Source organism: Hyperolius riggenbachi, chromosome 1, assembly GCF_040937935.1.
Source record: "Hyperolius riggenbachi isolate aHypRig1 chromosome 1, aHypRig1.pri, whole genome shotgun sequence".
Taxonomy (NCBI): Eukaryota; Metazoa; Chordata; class Amphibia; order Anura; family Hyperoliidae; genus Hyperolius; species Hyperolius riggenbachi.
The window spans coordinates 650,392,809-650,414,840 of record NC_090646.1 but is presented as its reverse complement, the minus strand read 5'-3'; the positions used below and the strand labels follow the sequence as shown (position 1 = coordinate 650,414,840).

The window sequence follows — 22,032 nt, the reverse complement described above, 5'->3', positions numbered from 1 at the left end:
ACCGCCCCCCGCATCACCCAGTCCCATACACGCCTCCAGGACTTCTCAAGAGCCGCTCCAACACTATGGAACTCCCTACCTCCACCCATTAGGGCAGCCCCCTCCTTCAACATCTTCAAGAAGGACCTCAAAACTCACCTCTTCACTCTGGCCTACCCCCCCCCCCCCCCACACACACACACACTAATGCTCTAAACCTGCAGCAAACTCTGGTCCCCTACCTTTCATGTCCCCACCTCTCTCTCTAGATAGTAAGCCTTCGGGCAGGGTCGCCCTCCTTGTGTCTCCCACCTGATCATGCACCTCCATTGCCGTACACCCATACTGTGGTTCTGAGTGAACTCTTGAGTGAACTCGACTTGCCTAATCTCCATGCTCCCATCCAGTGACTGACTAAGCATTACCTTGTACTCATACTGTGCTGCGTGATCTGGTTTGCATGTACTGCTGTATTGTTTTATTGCTGTATGTCACCCCTAAATATTGTCTGTAACCTAAACTAATGTCCAGCGCTGCGTAATATGTTGGCGATTTATAAATACAATACATAAATAAATAAATAAATAGAGTGCCTCCCATGACAATCTCCCTGGTGCATACCTACCAACTTTTTGAGATGAGAAAGAGGGACACTTAAGCCACACCCCTGTCACACCCCTAGTCACGCATACCATAAAGATTTGAAGAGAAAAAAATGCTGTTTTATAATTCAAACCACACTGGTCCTTTCTATCCTGGTCCATTTTCCTTCATAGTAACATTTTCCAATTAGTAATATATAATTTAAAGGATGGGGATAAAGTTTAGAGTCAATCAAACACATTTTTTAGTAGAGAAATACATATATTTACATAGAAAGAGGGACAAAGTCCTGAAATAGGGACAATTGAGGAGGAAACAGGAACAGAGGGACTGTCCCTCCGAAAGAGGGGCAGTTGGGAGCTATGTTAGTGAGAAGAGCTGGGCATTAGTGGCAGGCTGGATTAGATGCCTGTGATGTATGGTGATGTGTGGATTATTAGCAGAGGGAAGCCAGATGTGTGTACACAGCACACGTGTATTCCAGCTCCCTACACACCCAGCATATGTGTGTTACGTGTATCCTTTCCCCTGGAATGTGGCTTTCATACACACGCAGCACCTCCAGCCCACCCCCCCTCTCCCCCCAGCAATCAGCACAGACAGTGGCACTATGGAGGGGGACATACCTCACCCAGCTTCAGGCTGCCTCCTCCGGGGTCCCCAGCCTGCTCCCCATGTCCTGACAGTGGGCTACTGACAGATCTCACACACGGGTTGGGCTGTGTTTCCTGCAGACACTCCAGCGAGTGGCTCTCGCTCCGCTTAGCAAACACAACTGTGAGGAAGTTACAACACTTCAGCCCGTCCTTCCCACTGAGGGAGCAGCCCCAGGAATCCTCTACTCACTACCAGATGTACACAGTGCATCCATCTGCACACAGCTCTCTCTGTACAGGAATCCTCTGCTCACTACCAGATGTACACAGTGCACCCATCTGCACACAGCTCTCCCTGTACAGGAATCCTCTGCTCACTACCAGATGTACACAGTGCACCCATCTGCACACATCTCTCCCTGTACAGGAATCCTCTGCTCACTACCAGATGTACACAGTGCACCCATCTGCACACAGCTCTCCCTGTACAGGAATCCTCTGCTCACTACCAGATGTACACAGTGCACCCATCTGCACACAGCCCTCCCTGTACAGGAATGCTCTGCTCACTACCAGATGTGCACAGTGCATCCATCTGCACACAGCTCTCCCTGTACAGGAATCCTCTGCTCACTACCAGATGTGCACCAGTGCACCCATCGGCACACATCTCTCCCTGTACAGGAATCCTCTACTCACTACCAGATGTACACAGTGCATCCATCTACATACTGTACAGGAATCCTCTGCTCACTACCAGATGTACACAGTGCACCCATCTGCACACAGCTCTCCCTGTACAGGAATCCTCTGCTCACTACCAGATGTACACCAGTGCACCCATCTGCACACATCTCTCCCTGTACAGGAATCCTCTGCTCACTACCAGATGTACACAGTGCACCCATCTGCACACAGCTCTCCCTGTACTGGAATCCTCTGCTCACTACCAGATGTACACAGTGCACCCATCTGCACACATCTCTCCCTGTACAGGAATCCTCTACTCACTACCAGATGTACACAGTGCATCCATCTGCACACAGCCCTCCCTGTACAGGAATCCTCTGCTCACTACCAGATGTGCACAGTGCATCCATCTGCACACAGCTCTCCCTGTACAGGAATCCTCTGCTCACTACCAGATGTACACAGTGCACCCATCTGCACACAGCTCTCCCTGTACAAGAATCCTCTGCTCACTACCAGATGTACACAGTGCATCCATCTGCATACAGCTCTCCCTGTACAGAAATCCTCTACCCACTACCAGATGAACACAGTGCATCCATCTACATACTGTACAGGAATCCTCTACTCACTACCAGGGAGAGCTGTGTGCGGATGTACACAGTGCATCCATCTGCACACAGCTCTCCCTGTACAGGAATCCTCTGCTCACTACCAGATGTGCACAGTGCATCCATCTGCACACAGCTCTCCCTGTACAGGAATCCTCTGCTCACTACCAGATGTACACAGTGCACCCATCTGCACACAGCTCTCCCTGTACAGGAATCCTCTGCTCACTACCAGATGTGCACCAGTGCACCCATCGGCACACATCTCTCCCTGTACAGGAATCCTCTGCTCACTACCAGATGTACACAGTGCACCCATCTGCACACAGCTCTCCCTGTACAGGAATCCTCTGCTCACTACCAGATGTACACAGTGCACCCATCTGCACACAGCTCTCCCTGTACTGGAATCCTCTGCTCACTACCAGATGTACACAGTGCACCCATCTGCACACATCTCTCCCTGTACAGGAATCCTCTACTCACTACCAGATGTACACAGTGCATCCATCTGCACACAGCCCTCCCTGTACAGGAATCCTCTGCTCACTACCAGATGTGCACAGTGCATCCATCTGCACACAGCTCTCCCTGTACAGGAATCCTCTGCTCACTACCAGATGTACACAGTGCACCCATCTGCACACAGCTCTCCCTGTACAAGAATCCTCTGCTCACTACCAGATGTACACAGTGCATCCATCTGCATACAGCTCTCCCTGTACAGAAATCCTCTACCCACTACCAGATGAACACAGTGCATCCATCTACATACTGTACAGGAATCCTCTACTCACTACCAGGGAGAGCTGTGTGCAGATGTACACAGTGCATCCATCTGCACACAGCTCTCCCTGTACAGGAATCCTCTGCTCACTACCAGATGTGCACAGTGCATCCATCTGCACACAGCTCTCCCTGTACAGGAATCCTCTGCTCACTACCAGATGTACACAGTGCACCCATCTGCACACAGCTCTCCCTGTACAGGAATCCTCTGCTCACTACCAGATGTGCACCAGTGCACCCATCGGCACACATCTCTCCCTGTACAGGAATCCTCTGCTCACTACCAGATGTACACAGTGCACCCATCTGCACACAGCTCTCCCTGTACAGGAATCCTCTGCTCACTACCAGATGTACACAGTGCACCCATCTGCACACATCTCTCCCTGTACAGGAATCCTCTGCTCACTACCAGATGTACACAGTGCACCCATCTGCACACAGCTCTCCCTGTACAGAAATCCTCTACCCACTACCAGATGAACACAGTGCATCCATCTACATACTGTACAGGAATCCTCTACTCACTACCAGATGTACACAGTGCATCCATCTGCACACAGCCCTCCCTGTACAGGAATCCTCTGCTCACTACCAGATGTGCACAGTGCATCCATCTGCACACAGCTCTCCCTGTACAGGAATCCTCTGCTCACTACCAGATGTGCACAGTGCATCCATCTGCACACAGCTCTCCCTGTACAGGAATCCTCTGCTCACTACCAGATGTACACCAGTGCACCCATCTGCACACAGCTCTCCCTGTACAGGAATCCTCTGCTCACTACCAGATGTACACAGTGCACCCATCTGCACACAGCTCTCCCTGTACAGGAATCCTCTGCTCACTACCAGATGTGCACCAGTGCACCCATCTGCACACAGCTCTCCCTGTACAGGAATCCTCTGCTCACTACCAGATGTGCACAGTGCACCCATCTGCACACAGCTCTCCCTGTACAAGAATCCTCTGCTCACTACCAGATGTACACAGTGCACCCATCTGCACACAGCTCTCCCTGTACAGGAATCCTCTATTCACTACCAGATGTGCACAGTGCATCCATCTGCACACAGCTCTCCCTGTACAGGAATCCTCTACTCACTACCAGATGTACACAGTGCATCCATCTGCACACAGCTCTCCCTGTACAGGAATCCTCTACTCACTACCAGATGTGCACAGTGCATCCATCTGCACACAGCTCTCCCTGTACAGGAATCATCTTCTCACTACCAGATGTACACAGTGCATCCATGTACATACTGTACAGGAATCCTCTGCTCACTACCAGATGTACACAGTGCATCCATCCACATACAGCTCTCCTTGTACAGGAATCCTCTGCTCACTACCAGATGTACACATTGCACCCATCTGCATACTGTACAGGAATCCTCTGCTCACTACCAGATGTAAACAGTGCATCCATCTACATACTGTACATGAATTCTCTGCTCACTACCAGATGTACACAGTGCATCCATCTACATACTGTACAGGAATACTCTGCTCACTACCAGATGTACACAGTGCATCCATCTGCACACAGCTCTCCCTGTACAGGAATCCTCTGCTCACTACCAGATGTGCACAGTGCACCCATCTGCACACAGCTCTCCCTGTACAAGAATCCTCTGCTCACTACCAGATGTACACAGTGCACCCATCTGCACACAGCTCTTCCTGTACAGGAATCCTCTACTCACTACCAGATGTGCACAGTGCATCCATCTGCACACAGCTCTCCCTGTACAGGAATCCTCTACTCACTACCAGATGTGCACAGTGCATCCATCTGCACACAGCTCTCCCTGTACAGGAATCATCTTCTCACTACCAGATGTACACAGTGCATCCATGTACATACTGTACAGGAATCCTCTGCTCACTACCAGATGTACACAGTGCATCCATCTACATACAGCTCTCCTTGTACAGGAATCCTCTGCTCACTACCAGATGTACACATTGCACCCATCTGCATACTGTACAGGAATCCTCTGCTCACTACCAGATGTAAACAGTGCATCCATCTACATACTGTACATGAATTCTCTGCTCACTACCAGATGTACACAGTGCATCCATCTACATACTGTACAGGAATCCTCTGCTCACTACCAGATGTACACAGTGCATCCATCTGCACACAGCCCTCCCTGTACAGGAATCCTCTGCTCACTACCAGATGTGCACAGTGCATCCATCTGCACACAGCTCTCCCTGTACAGGAATCCTCTGCTCACTACCAGATGTGCACCAGTGCACCCATCTGCACACATCTCTCCCTGTACAGGAATCCTCTGCTCACTACCAGATGTACACAGTGTACCCATCTGCACACAGCTCTCCCTGTACAGGAATCCTCTGCTCACTACCAGATGTACACAGTGCACCCATCTGCACACATCTCTCCCTGTACAGGAATCCTCTGCTCACTACCAGATGTACACAGTGCACCCATCTGCACACAGCTCTCCCTGTACAGGAATCCTCTGCTCACTACCAGATGTACACAGTGCACCCATCTGCACACATCTCTCCCTGTACAGGAATCCTCTACTCACTACCAGATGTACACAGTGCATCCATCTGCACACAGCCCTCCCTGTACAGGAATCCTCTGCTCACTACCAGATGTGCACAGTGCATCCATCTGCACACAGCTCTCCCTGTACAGGAATCCTCTGCTCACTACCAGATGTACACCAGTGCACCCATCTGCACACAGCTCTCCCTGTACAGGAATCCTCTGCTCACTACCAGATGTACACAGTGCACCCATTTGCACACAGCTCTCCCTGTACAGGAATCCTCTGCTCACTACCAGATGTGCACCAGTGCACCCATCTGCACACAGCTTTCCCTGTACAGGAATCCTCTGCTCACTACCAGATGTACACAGTGCACCCATCTGCACACAGCTCTCCCTGTACAAGAATCCTCTGCTCACTACCAGATGTACACAGTGCACCCATCTGCACACAGCTCTCCCTGTACAGGAATCCTCTACTCACTACCAGATGTACACAGTGCACCCATCTGCACACAGCTCTCCCTGTACAGGAATCCTCTACTCACTACCAGATGTACACAGTGCATCCATCTGCACACAGCTCTCCCTGTACAGGAATCCTCTACTCACTACCAGATGTGCACAGTGCATCCATCTGCACACAGCTCTCCCTGTACAGGAATCCTCTACTCACTACCAGATGTGCACAGTGCATCCATCTGCATACTGTACAGGAATCCTTTGCTCACTACCAGATGTACACAGTGCATCCATCTGCATACAGCTCTCCCTGTACAGAAATCCTCTACCCACTACCAGATGAACACAGTGCACCCATCTGCACACAGCTCTCCCTGTACAGGAATCCTCTGCTCACTACCAGATGTACACAGTGCATCCATCTGCACACAGCTCTCCCTGTACAGGAATCCTCTGCTCACTACCAGATGTGCACCAGTGCACCCATCTGCACACATCTCTCCCTGTACAGGAATCCTCTGCTCACTACCAGATGTACACAGTGCACCCATCTGCACACAGCTCTCCCTGTACAGGAATCCTCTGCTCACTACCAGATGTACACAGTGCACCCATCTGCACACATCTCTCCCTGTACAGGAATCCTCTGCTCACTACCAGATGTACACAGTGCACCCATCTGCACACAGCTCTCCCTGTACAGGAATCCTCTGCTCACTACCAGATGTACACAGTGCACCCATCTGCACACATCTCTCCCTGTACAGGAATCCTCTACTCACTACCAGATGTACACAGTGCATCCATCTGCACACAGCCCTCCCTGTACAGGAATCCTCTGCTCACTACCAGATGTGCACAGTGCATCCATCTGCACACAGCTCTCCCTGTACAGGAATCCTCTGCTCACTACCAGATGTACACCAGTGCACCCATCTGCACACAGCTCTCCCTGTACAGGAATCCTCTGCTCACTACCAGATGTACACAGTGCACCCATTTGCACACAGCTCTCCCTGTACAGGAATCCTCTGCTCACTACCAGATGTGCACCAGTGCACCCATCTGCACACAGCTTTCCCTGTACAGGAATCCTCTGCTCACTACCAGATGTACACAGTGCACCCATCTGCACACAGCTCTCCCTGTACAAGAATCCTCTGCTCACTACCAGATGTACACAGTGCACCCATCTGCACACAGCTCTCCCTGTACAGGAATCCTCTACTCACTACCAGATGTACACAGTGCACCCATCTGCACACAGCTCTCCCTGTACAGGAATCCTCTACTCACTACCAGATGTACACAGTGCATCCATCTGCACACAGCTCTCCCTGTACAGGAATCCTCTACTCACTACCAGATGTGCACAGTGCATCCATCTGCACACAGCTCTCCCTGTACAGGAATCCTCTACTCACTACCAGATGTGCACAGTGCATCCATCTGCATACTGTACAGGAATCCTCTGCTCACTACCAGATGTACACAGTGCATCCATCTGCATACAGCTCTCCCTGTACAGAAATCCTCTACCCACTACCAGATGAACACAGTGCATCCATCTACATACTGTACAGGAATCCTCTACTCACTACCAGATGTACACAGTGCATCCATCTGCACACAGCCCTCCCTGTACAGGAATCCTCTGCTCACTACCAGATGTGCACAGTGCATCCATCTGCACACAGCTCTCCCTGTACAGGAATCCTCTGCTCACTACCAGATGTACACCAGTGCACCCATCTGCACACAGCTCTCCCTGTACAGGAATCCTCTGCTCACTACCAGATGTACACAGTGCACCCATCTGCACACAGCTCTCCCTGTACAGGAATCCTCTGCTCACTACCAGATGTGCACCAGTGCACCCATCTGCACACAGCTCTCCCTGTACAGGAATCCTGTACTCACTACCAGATGTGCACAGTGCACCCATCTGCACACAGCTCTCCCTGTACAGGAATCCTCTGCTCACTACCAGATGTACACCAGTGCACCCATCTGCACACAGCTCTCCCTGTACAGGAATCCTCTGCTCACTACCAGATGTACAGGAATCCTCTGCTCACTACCAGATGTACACAGTGCACCCATCTGCACACAGCTCTCCCTGTACAGGAATCCTCTACTCACTACCAGATGTACACAGTGCACCCATCTGCACACAGCTCTCCCTGTACAGGAATCCTCTACTCACTACCAGATGTACACAGTGCATCCATCTGCACACAGCTCTCCCTGTACAGGAATCCTCTACTCACTACCAGATGTGCACAGTGCATCCATCTGCACACAGCTCTCCCTGTACAGGAATCCTCTACTCACTACCAGATGTGCACAGTGCATCCATCTGCATACTGTACAGGAATCCTCTGCTTACTACCAGATGTACACAGTGCATACATCTGCATACAGCTCTCCCTGTACAGAAATCCTCTACCCACTACCAGATGAACACAGTGCATCCATCTACATACTGTACAGGAATCCTCTGCTCACTACCAGATGTACACAGTGCATCCATCTGCATACAGCTCTCCCTGTACAGGAATCATCTTCTCACTACCAGATGTACACAGTGCATCCATCTACATACAGCTCTCCTTGTACAGGAATCCTCTGCTCACTACCAGATGTACACATTGCACCCATCTGCATACTGTACAGGAATCCTCTGCTCACTACCAGATGTAAACAGTGCATCCATCTACATACTGTACATGAATTCTCTGCTCACTACCCGATGTACACAGTGCATCCATCTACATACTGTACAGGAATCCTCTGCTCACTACCAGATGTACACAGTGCATCCATCTACATACAGCTCTCCTTGTACAGGAATCCTCTGCTCACTACCAGATGTACACATTGCACCCATCTGCACAGGAATCCTCTGCTCACTACCAGATGTACACAGTGCATCCATCTACATACTGTACAGGAATCCTCTGCTCACTACCAGATGTACACAGTGAATCCATCTACATACTGTACAGGAATCCTCTACTCACCACCAGATGTACACAGTGCATCCATCTGCACACAGCTCTCCCTGTACAGGAATCCTCTACTCACCACCAGATGTACACAGTGCATCCATCTGCACACAGCTCTCCCTGTACAGGAATCCTCTGCTCACTACCAGATGTGCACAGTGCACCCATCTGCACACAGCTCTCCCTGTACAGGAATCCTCTGCTCACTACCAGATGTGCACCAGTGCACCTATCTGCACACAGCTCTCCCTGTACAGGAATCCTCTGCTCACTACCAGATGTACACAGTGCACCCATCTGCACACATCTCTCCCTGTACAGGAATCCTCTACTCACCACCAGATGTACACAGTGCATCCATCTGAACACAGCTCTCCTGCTCAGACAACAGTGACCTCACTCAGCTCACTACACTGCTGATAGGTGACCGAAGTTTCGTAAGTACTACGCTGGCTTCCTTAAACAGAAAGTGTGCACACGTACAGTAACCCCCCCCCTCCCTCCCCCCCCCCCCCCCCCCCAATCCAGAAGTCAGTTAACCAGAAGTCTCAAGCAAGCAGATAAAAATCCTGGCCTTGCATGGGGGCATAAATCTACTTTTACAACTCTTTGTCCAGTAATAAACCTGTTTCATTAAAGGAAACCTGAACTAAGTAAAATTATTTAAAATAAACACATAGGCCTCAATTCACTAAGATCATGCTGGAGATAATAAGGCAAGAGGAAACTTACCTCCACACAGTGAGAGAGTTATCTTATCTCTCCATTCCTTAAAGAAAACCTGAACTGAAAATTAAAAGACAAAATAAACATTCACAAGTCATACTTACCTCTAGCATAGTCTACTCCTCAATCTCTTTCTCCTCTCCTGCGTCCTGTTTGTCCACTGTGATCAAGGGAATTCTCTGTCCTCCATTTTGAAAATGTCCATTACCCCATAACAGCTTCCTGGTCAGCACACTGTTAAACTGTAACATCACCCACTTTTTTTTTTTTTTTTTTTTTTTTTTTTTCTTCTTCAGACTCAGCGTATTATCATGCCCGGACTTCCATCAACATGACTTCACAGCCGTGCTCCTGTGTCCCTGGGCGCATCTTCACATCATAGTCTGAATCCACTTATATAGACATAACACAACAGCAACAACAACAACAACAAAAAGAAGAAAAATCACACGAGGAAAAATATTATAGTAGAATAGAATAAAATAAAAATAAATAAATAAATTAAAAAAAAAAAAAAAAACAACCACCACCAAAAAAAAAAAAAAAAAAAAAAAAAAAAAAAAAAAAAAAAAAGAAATGCCCTCACCGGTCTTATAGGTATATGAGAGGAAAAGCTACTAGGAATGGGTGCAAATCCAGCCGCTGAGTGTGAATCCCTGAAAGATTGATGCATTACACCACTTATAGTATCTCACAATATTTGCAGGGAAAATCGGAACCATAAATCGGAATCAGAATCGGAAACCGGATCTGCAGTGTGCAGGGGAACCCCACACTGCAGCCGCTACTCAACAGCTCTAAAATATCAATGCTGCACTGTGAGTACCTCCTTTCCCTCTTCTTTTTCCCTTCTCTTCTCCTTTGTAATTAAAGGGATACCGCAGGGGGGCCGGGGGAAAACGAGCCGAACCCACCCGGGGCCCCCAACAGCCCCCCGCAGACATCCCGCGCCGGCGCAGCCACCCACCGACGCCCCGGCCCCGCCCCCAGCCCACCCCCGGAACCCCCGACCCCAAAGCCAAAAAACCACCGCGCCCGCACGCCAGAGCCCCCGCCGACGCCACCAGGAGCGCACCGCGCAAACACAGACCAAACTGGGCCCGCGCCGCGCGCCCCCGACGACACCACCGGGACCGAGGACACGGCAACGCAGGCGCAGCGGCCCCCCGACCCCAAAGTCAGAAACTCCAGAAGCGAACCGGAGCCAGGGCCGGAGCACCCGCGAGCGGCCGCGCCGACACAGGACGCCCGCGGGGGACCGCCAGAAGCCCCGGGCAAGATCAACCCACCCCCCCCGACCCCCCTACAGCACCCCCCCAACACCATCGAGATATACATGACCACCCCCCGCCCAGGGTAATGCACACACAGCTAAATGGTCTGACAGAGCCCACCACAGCTGGGCTCCACCCCCCCTCACCACCATCACACATTCCACGTTGAATGTTCAGACCCCTGCCAACAACCCGACAGACCCTGACCCCGCCCTCCCCGCATACATACACATATATATATATATATATGAATTTGGGGAATAAAAAAAAAAAATTGGAATCGCCGAGAGAAAAAGCAAATCGCAACTTCAATCTTCCCCCAAAAACGTGCGGCCACAGCGTTGGATATTAAAAACCCGATAGTGGTAACTGTTACTATAACTACTAAACAGCTGTGCCGCACCCAATTTTACATTTCGCGCTCAGCAAGTAACACTTAAGAGAGGAAAAAACAAACAATAACACAACAGGGAGTAAGGTATTTGCTTCTTTAATGACCTCCTTACTAACAACACAGCAATATAAAGAGTCGTAATCCCTCTAGACATAAGTTTCTAAATTGTCCCGCAATTGCTTTATCGCCCGTAACTCATCTCTCTCCGGTTCTACGTCCTTCCCCGATTCTACATTCAAGAAGGATAACATCTTGCAGCGCCATTCTGCAAAACATGGAAGTATATCATCTTTCCACCTATCTATTATCATTTTCCTGGCAACCAATGAGCAACTATATAAAATATTTTTTAGATCGTTCTCTATATTCAATCTAGTCTGGCCAAATAAGGCAAAAATCTCGTCATTCACAAAGTCTGGGCTGTAATATTTCTTAATAAAGGCTTCTATCTCCTTCCAAAAACCACAAAGTTTATAACACTCCCAAAACCAATGTTTATAAGATCGGCTTGGGGCTCCACACCTCCAGCAACCACTCTTTTCCCAGCTTCTTTGTTCATCCATTTTTCTGGGGATACAATACCACCTGGAGACCAACTTATATTGGGTTAACTGGACATTAGTGCTGGCTGGTAACCAAATGTCTTTATATACTCTATTCCAGTCTATGTCATTCATCCTACTACCCAATTCTCTTTCCCACATATGTACCCCTCTGCTTCTTCCAGAGTCTCCCTCCTGACTTAGGAAGTTATAAAGCGTACCTAACCCCTTTTTGGGGATAGTACCATTGTTAACAAGCGATTCAAACTTATTTAAAGTTGTTCCAAAGGGGACTCTCTTTTGGGCTGTCCTTAGGTAGTTACTTACTTGGAGTTTCCCTAGCACAGTTGAAGGTATGGTCTTTTCATTTAACAAATCTATTATCTTGATATCTTTGATAAGTCCATTCAGTGTAAACCATCCTAAAGACTGCCCCGGTATAAAGTCTGGGTTGTCTCTTAAGGTTTGGAGTGGTGTTTGCCTCTTTTTTCCATTATGTTTAATTAGTTCTAGCATTATATTCAACATTGGTTTAATGAAGGGGTGAGATGTACTTCCCATTAGTTTACTAAGGTTACTCTTATTCCAAGAGAAGATCAAGCCGAAGTTCACCCACGATGCCTCCATTTCTACCCACCACTTCCTCTCGCCTATGCATCCCCATTCCAGGATTCGCTTAAGAAGGTTAGCAGTGTGAACTGTAACATCACCCACTTGAGCCACAGGGAAACATGGACATTAACTGGCACATCAGTTGTCCTCTCAGCTATAACTGACAGCAACTGATATATAACTGACAGCAACTGATATATTTCAGTTCTGACAAAATATTGTCAGAACTGGAAGGGATTATTGTCAGAAGAAAATGGTGAGCTTCTGAGGGGAACTGATGGCAAGGCAACTATGTAATGTTCATTTTAAGTTACCTCATGTGTTTATTTAAAATAATTGTACTCAGTACAGGTTCCTTTAAGTTTCCTCCTCAGTAGTTAAGTTACCTCCTCTGTAGTTATTTTCACACTCAGTTAATTAACAGCCTCTCTTTAACTTTAGAATTCTGGAGTTATTTTAAGCATTGAAGAGTTAACTTAAAGACAGAAGAGGTAACTTTAGGTTTGCTTGAGGTAAAATGTTTCCTGAATACTACATGGCTTATCACCATGGTGATAACTCTAGAAACATTATTAAAGACAGGAGATAAGCTTAGTGAATTGAGGCCAATGTGTAGCTGCAAATGAATATTACATACTTACCTCACCATCAGTTCCTCTCAGAAGCTCACCATTTTCTTCTTACAGTTCTGACAAGGTTTTGTCAGAACTGAAATATAGCAGTTGCTGTCAGTTATATATCAGCTGCTGTCAGTTACAACTGATTGTGCAAGGTAATGTCCATGTTTCCCTATGGCTCAAGTGGGCGATATTACAGTTTAACAGTGTGCGGACCAGGAAGTTGTTATGGGGTAGTGGCCATTTTCATATTAAAGGACAGAGAAATGTCATTGATCACAGTGGACAAACAGGACGCAGGAGAGGAGAAAGCGATTGATGAGCAGACTGCATGGGAGGTAAGTATGATGTGTTTATGTTTATTTTGACTTTTAATTTTCCGTTCAGGTTCTCTTTAAAGAGAATCTTTAAAAAAAAAAAAAAAAACAGCTACTGGGAGGTACTTACCTCAAGCAGGGGAAGCCTCTGGACCCTAATGAGTCTTCCTCCTTCCTCTTCACCCTCCAGGTTCCAGCACTGGCAGCCCCCGAACACCGGCAAGGTAAATATTAATCTTCCCCGCTCATGTGCAGGTGAAGTAGTGGCTTTCTGAGCCCATCGGAAAGCCGCACAGAAGGACCAATGGTCTAGCGCCATACAAAATAAATGGGATACAGTTGGGGACATCAAACTTGGAGAAGGACTTAGGAGTACTCATCGACAACAAGTTAAATAATCGTACTCAATGCCAAGCAGCTGCAGCTAAAGCTAACAAAATTTTGGGATGCATTAAAAGGGAAATAAAAACTCGAGATGCTAGCATAATATTTCCCGTTTAACTCTCTAGTAAGGCCACATCTGGAATATGGAATTCAGTTCTGGGCACCACATTACAAAAAAGATATTGCAGTTTTAGAGCAGGTGCAGAGACGAGCAACAAAATTGATACGCGGGATGGAAGGTCTCGCTTTCCAAGAAAGGTTAGATAAACTGGGTTTATTTAGTCTAGAGAAAAGACGCCTTAGAGGCGATCTAATTAACATGTATAAATACATCAGAGGGCAATATAATAGCTTGGCGGATGAGCTTTTTGTCCCTAGGCCTTCTCAAAGGACTAGAGGACATGATCAGCGCAATGAGGAAAAACGTTTTAGCCATTTATTTAGGAAAGGGTTCTTTACAGTAAGTGATTAAGATGGGGAATGCATTGCCACAGGAAGTCGTTATGGCAAACGCTATACCTGCATTTAATGGGGGCTTACATGCTTTCCTTGCGTTGAAAAAAAAACAAAAGTTTGCTTTCCTAAAACAGAAAGAATTTGCGATAATTCAGGTTGGAGTGAGCTTGAGATGTCTCCCAGAGCAACACTGCTGAATATATGCAAATTAACCATTGTACCCTTAGAAGCTAAACACACCTCCAGAACCGCTGGAATGCAATGATGTGTCAGTCTGTTAATTTGTACAGAGCCATAATAATCCAACATGCATACAGACTGTTTCGGATTATTTGATCCTCATCAGTGCATGGCATGGATTAATTTGGCTCTATGGAGTAGGGCCTGTGAATCCGAGAGGCACACAGACTAACCAGCAAGCTCATGGTGACCAAGAACTCATTGGAGTGTGTAAGGGACTACAATGGTCCTAAAAGCCCCCTTACTAAGATGTTAAGAAAAACAAAAGTTTGCTTTCCTAAAACAGAAAGAATTTGCGATAATTCAGGTTGGAGTGAGCTTGAGATGTCTCCCAGTGCATCACTGCTGAATATATGCAAATTAACCATATAACCAAAAGGAATTTTTCCCTTTTGGGTCTAATTGGACCATGCCTTGTAAGGGTTTTTTCGCCTTCCTCTGGATCAACAGGGATATGTGAGGGAGCAGGCTGGAGTTGTACTTTGTACTGGTTGAACTCGATGGACGTATGTCTTTTTTCAACCAAAATAACTATGTAACAATGTAAATATTTCAGCTGCTACTGCGCCACAGCCGACAAGCTTCTCGGCTGATGTTTCCAGTGGATGCCAGCGTTGGATCCGGGAGAGTGAAGTGGACTTGGGAAGCCTCTTTAGGATTCGGAGGCTTCCCCCACCCCAGGCAAGTATCCCCTAGGGGCACTTTTTTCACTTCAGGTACATTTTAAAGCGGATAGATTTTGAATTACTGTCATCAATAATGCACAGTTTATGGTAAGTATAGTGTTGGGGATATACTACTGATTTTTAGTTAGGCCTATTTTTAACACCGACTCTCAAGCAACCAGAAACTACACTAATCAGGCATCAGCCAATCCCCCTTTGTGCTGGATAATGTGGGTTTTACTGGTATTTAGCTGCTCCCATAGAAATGACTCCTGCAAGGCATCAGCTCAAACAGTGGCATAATTATTGGGGTCCCGGCCCTCATAGGCAGAGTGGCGCAGTGGAAAAGACCTGACCCAGCATGGACCCTGATCCCAGCAGGCAGCTGCCAACCTCTGTATTACTTTGGGTGCCAGAAATAGCAGTTGGTAGAATATCTGCAAAATCTCTGATATTCTGCTATTAGAATGTATGTAATTACGATAGTAAAATATCAGTACATTTTTGTTTTTTTCTTCAAAATGTTTTCTTGAATATTTCATTTAAACATTGATAGCTTCAACAGAAATCTCAAAGAGGGTACATATCAACCGTTGTTGTTACAACCTTTCCCCTTCCCCACCCCCTAAAATCATCCCTTCCCATCCCCCACCCCACTCCTGCTTATGAAAGAAAGGATTCCTGAAATGCCTTACCAACCGCCCTAAACCGATACCTAACCCTAACCCTAACTAACCTGCAGCTACAAATAGGTAGTTTGCACGCTACCTTAAAGAGAAACTCCAACCTAGAATTGAACTTTATCCAAATCAGTAGCTGATACCCCCTTTTACATGAGAAATATGATGCTTTTCACAAACAGACCATCAGGGGGCGCTGTAAGACTGATTTTGTGCTGAAACCCCTCCCACAAGAAGCTCTGAGTACCGCGGTACTCTGGGCAAACTGCCACAATGTAACAATGTTCAGAGACAGGAATTAGCTGTTTACAGCTGTCTCTAACAGCCAAAACAGCTAGGAGCAGCTACATAACCTGCCCACAGTAAAAATGTCACCATGTAATAAATGTCAGAATGTAAATCGGGGAGAGGAAAGATTTTACAATGATCAAACACTGACTAAATCATTTATCCATAATTATGGTGAAAATGAAGCACTTTTTTTTACTACATTATTTTCACTGGAGTTCCTCTTTAAAGAGAACCTGAACTGAAAATAAAAAAGTAAAAAAAAACATACACAGGCCATACTTACCTCCAGTGTAGTCTACTACTCAATCTCTTTCTCCTCTCCTGCGTCCCATTTGTCCACTTGATCAATGGAATTCTCTGTCCTCCATTTTAAAAATGGCCCTTACCCCATAACAGCTTCCTGGTCAGCACACTGTTAAACTGTAATATCACCCACTTGAGCCATAGGGAAATATGGACATTACCTTGCACAATCAGTTGTAACTGACAGCAACTGGTATATTTCAGTTCTAACAAAATATTGTCAGAACAGGAAAGGATCACTGTAAGAAGAAAATGGGGAAATTCTGAGAACTGAAGGTGAGGTAAGTATGTAATATTCATTTGCAGCTACGGCATGTGTTTATTTTAAATAATTTTACTCACTTTAGGTTCCCTTTAAGTGCCCATGTTAAAACCCGCGATTAGCAGCTATACAGTAATTTAGGCGCCTCCTGTCGGCCTACTATTTTACCAGGCGCCCCAGGAACCAAACTTTAAATTTCTACTTATGGTGAGCCCAAATTAAAGTGGGGCCCAAATTAACTGCTTTGCTGGTTGATACCTCACATGGCTGTGAAGCGGCAAGGGACATAAGGAGCCATATGAGGTACATATCAGTAGCGATATACACTATCGTTCTGACATCAATTATCACAAGCCCGCACACAGCCCAGCTCCCCTGCATGCTGTGTGCGGTACTCAGATCAGGAACTATAAGGGGTGCATAAACGGGGCGGAGCTAACGACGGGCAGAGAGGAGGAACTGACCCTTCCCCCTCACCAATAATCGAAAGCTTAGTAGAGGGGGAGACACGAGGACTCTGGAGGGGGGAAGAGGATGGTGATATATGTCACAGCACCAGGAACAAAACCAGGGGCAAACGCAGGATTTTTAAGGGGGGGTTCCTGAAAGGTCCAGAAGCACGTATGTCCCGAGTGCTTCCGAATACAGGTGGCTCCATACTGCCCATGCACAAAAGTGCGCTGGCGTATTACGGAGCTGCCTATCTTTGGAAGTACTCAAGGACACTAGTGTTTCTGAGGGCTTCTGGTAGCAGCAAATGTGAACGGGGTACAGCGCTGGAACAACTCCCCAAGAGAGGAACAGGAGATAGACTTAGTTTGGACAATTCAGTGGAATATGCTACATAGGTTCACATAGCGCAAGCGATACCCATATGATGCAGGGATATATGCATCTGCGGAAGATGGCAGCGCTATATATATAAATACTAAATAATAATATTTTGCCTCACCAGGATTGCACTTTTATTTAGCTTTCCTGTATGACAAGAACACACAGCCAGCTCTAGGGGAAGAGGGAAACAAAGGTGAATGAGGGAGGGCTGGTGCACACCAAGAGTGCTTCTGAGCGTTTTTCAAATCAACAGTGATTTGAAAAGCGCTTGGCTAATGTTACCCTATGAGGGTGTTCCCACAGCAGCGTTGTGATTTTTTCAAAATCGCAGGTATACTGCATGTAGCATGTTTTTGAGCAATTAATTCAAAAATCGCTCTGAAAATCACACTCACAAATTGCTAGCGATTGCTATTGTCGTTTTGGCGTTGCACTAGCCCAGAGAGAGGAGTGGAGAAATTGAGAATAGCCTGAGATGGAGCAGAGAACTTATCTGTATTGAAGTCCCACATCACACAGGCTACTTGCCTGTAATCGTACTCCTGTCCCTATCAGTCTCTCACACAAGTCAGAAAGAAGCCCTCCTGGAGTCTAGGGACTGTCAAAAACTTTTCAGCTTGTTATCCACACCTTATCCACACATGCAGTCATAACAATGGGGAGAGACCAGACAGATGTTTGCCCACAGACCCTGAGTCCAGGCAAGCTCTGCATCATGCTGTGCATATTTACCTACCAGCTTGCCTGCACTCTAATTTCATCATGTCTGACACTTCTGTGCTGTGGAGAGTCCAGGACTCCATAATCAACATTCTCTCACTGCAGGCTGCATCTTCTTGTGAGGGTTGTGAGGGAAGCTCGGCTGGAGGGAGGCACCAGAAGTAAGAAGGGAGGGAGAATGAGGCTGTTTATATTATGCAGGCTTCCCTGGCTGAATACACAGCTCAGTGCAGGGGGGAGGTTCCAGACACCCGGAATAGCCCCCTGAGTTCGCCAGTGTAAACGATATAAAAAGTATATGTTCAAAATCTCGTTCAAAGGAAATAACCCGCATCTGACGCGAAACAGATGAATTTATAAAGCCCATAAAGTAATGCGCTTTGTACCCTTTACCTTAGTAACACAACTGTTAGTTACTTAGGCACCGTGCATTACAGTAGTAACGGTAAAATTGACACGCGCTGTCCGTGAATGGTAATCTTACCTTAGGGTCATGAATCTGGCCCTTTGGGGAATATGCATAAACGTTTGGTAAAGTTGCCATGTGTTCACAAGGTCGCGCACATTTCACATTTTGTGTGACCTGCGTGAGGCCTCTTGCACACTACATGCGATTCCGATTTTTTTTATACGATCTGATTTTTGATTCCAATTAAAAACCACAGCAGCATGCAGTAATTTTTTTAATCGGTATCAAAAATCAGATTGTATATATATATATATATATATATATATATATAAAAAAAATCGGTAATCGCATGCAGTGTGCAAAAAGCCTTCCACAGATAGCACAAGGGTTGCTAGTTTGACATGCGCTTTGCTAATTTTACAACGTGCGCTACCTTGTCAGCATAACAATGAAATTTCAACTGCGCATGCGCAGTAGAGCGGACGCGATTGGCTTTGTCTATTTTCCCCGGAGCCCGAGTGGGAAGATGGATCTCAGAGGTAAATATTGCTGGCTGCTGCTGTTTGATGGTCCTAGCGCTGGATCGGTGCTGCACAGGAGGAAGCCTCAGTAGGATCCAGAGGCGTCCCCCTCCTGGGGTAAGTACCCCTAGGGGCTCTTTCCTTTATTACAGTTCCCCTTAGAGAGGAGCGGTCAGCCATACTATCTCAGAAAACCCCCCACATATATAAGTAGATAAATACTTGCTCTACTTACATAACATACATGCACTGTCCACATTTAGATTTTTGTGATTTTTCTACAGTAAAAAAAGAGAAAATCCTTCAAAGCATTTCCCATTTTAACTGTGGTTATTTTGAAGCCAATCCTAATGTCGTTTCCTCCCTTATTCTCCTCTGCCTGATTGTGTATGCATTGCCCGCCCTTCACTATAGGAAGTGCATTGTCTCAGCATGAGAAATATTGGCCACCTAGAGAGGAACAGAGGTGTGGGAGGGGAAACCAGGAGGGAAAGAGGCTTCAGCCAATCAGGCTGCATTAGTTAAAGAGACTCTGAAGTGAACAAAAATTGCTATTTTTACCTGCTAGTTTGCTTCAGTAGTCTCATTAGATGTAAACGAGGGCTTTAGACCCCCCAAATCCCAGGGCAAACATCCACGACCATCTTGGTCGTGGATTTTGCTGCCCTGAGAGGCAGAGCTTTCTGCTGTAGCTCTGCCTCTCCTGACGTCAATTGCCATGCGGATCTCCGCCTCACCCCCGCCCCCCTCTGTGAAGGAAGAATGAGAGAGGTGGGGAGAGGCCGCGATCTGCGGCGATTGACATTAGTAGAAGCAGAGCTACAGCTGAAAGCTCTGCCTCTTTCAGGAAGCACCGGCCGGATTGCCCCCCAGGGATTTGGGGGGTCTAAAGCTCTCGTTTTGCGGCGGGGATGCGGCGGTTTAATGAGAGTACTGAAGCAAACTAGAAGGTAAAAATAGCAATTTTTGTTCACTTCAGTCTCTCTTTCAGTATGAGGGGAAGTAGAGAAGCAAAAAAGGACAAGCAAGCATGCCCTGCAACTTCCTTTGTGTGGCAATGTACCAAATAAGTCAGGTAAACGGGGGAATGATCATTTATCAACAAGAAAAGTAATAGTGATTTTAACTTTTGGATTGCCCAGTTAGCATCCTTATTACTTGTTTGCCAGATAAAAATAAAGAATTGACTTTTTATTTTATGCCCGACAGTTACACTTTAAAGAACTCAACCATTACTAGGTTTACGTCTAGCCCTGGCTTCGGGGCAGTCACAGACTTCCTGAGCCACCGGCGTACCTACCGGGGATGCGACCCCCTCAGCCGCAGGGGGGCCCGGGGCTGCTCTGGGGCCCGCTCACTGTGCGTGGGGGGAGCGCTGCTCTGGACCCCCCCAGCAAGGAGCTCAACTGGCCGCAGCGTCTAATAGATGCTGCGCCAGTTCATTCACCACAGCCCCGCTCCAGCAGCCTGCATAGTCTCCGGCAGGCAGAGCAGGGCTACGGCAAGATGGCCGCCGAAGAAGCCCTACACTGGAGACTATTTGTGTCTCCAGTACAGGGCTTCGGCAGCCATCTTGCCGTAGCCCTGCACTCTGCCTGTCAGCGCGGGAGATGTGCTGCAGGAGGACTCGGGGAGCTGCGAGCCAGATGCCGGGATAGGAGAAGACTTCTGTCAGGTAAGTGAATTGTTTTTTTTTCACAGGTGCATTTTTTTTTCTAGTGTCTGCTGCCCACATTAGGATTTTCTGGTGACTGATGCCCACATTGCGATTTTCTGGTGACTGCTGCCCACATGGCGATTTTCTGGTGACTGCTGCCCACATTGCGATTTTCTGGTGACTGCTGCCCACATTGCGATTTTCTGGTGACTGCTGCCCACATTAGGATTTTCTGGTGTCTGCTGCCCACATTACGATTTTCAGGTGTCTGCTGCCCATATTATGATTTTCTGGTGTCTGCTGCCCACATTACGATTTTCAGGTGCCTGCTGCCCACATTACGATTTTCAGGTGTCTGCTGCCCACATTATGATTTTCTGGTGTCTGCTGCCCACATTGCGATTTTCTGGTGTCTGCTGCCCACATTACGATTTTCTGGTGTCTGCTGCCCACATTGCGATTTTCAGGTGTCTGCTGCCCACATTGCGATTTTCTGGTCACTGCTGCCCACATTGCGATTTTCTGGTCACTGCCGCCCACATTGCGATTTTCAGGTGTCTGCTGCCCACATTACGATTTTCAGGTGTCTGCTGCCCACATTACGATTTACTGGCCCACATTACGATTTTCTGGTGAACACTGCCCACGTTACGATTGTCTGGTGAATGCTGTCCACGTTACAATTTTCTGGTGACTGCTGCTCACGTTACGATTTTCTGGTGACTGGTGCCCACATTACGATTTTCTCGTGAACTCTGCCCACATTATGATTTTCTAAAGGCCCACATTACGATTTTCTGGTGAACTCTGCCCACATTACGATTTTCTGGCCCACATTACGATTGTCTGGTAA

At 47.3% G+C, this 22,032-nt stretch overlaps 1 protein-coding gene across 3 annotated transcripts in view; it reads right to left on the bottom strand.

Annotated features, from left to right (window-relative positions):
• Positions 1 to 22,032, bottom strand: part of LOC137531647 (phospholipid-transporting ATPase ID-like) — a 240,948-nt gene that overhangs the window by 167,091 nt on the left and 51,825 nt on the right. Inside the window, exon 1 of one of the 3 annotated variants that reach the window (XM_068251623.1) lies at positions 1,209 to 1,311. The exons of the other annotated variants lie outside the window; for them this stretch is intronic. The gene's annotated coding sequence lies outside the window, so the exon portion shown is untranslated. Of the gene's footprint in view, positions 1 to 1,208; positions 1,312 to 22,032 lie in introns of those variants that run through there. 3 annotated transcript variants of the gene reach the window in all.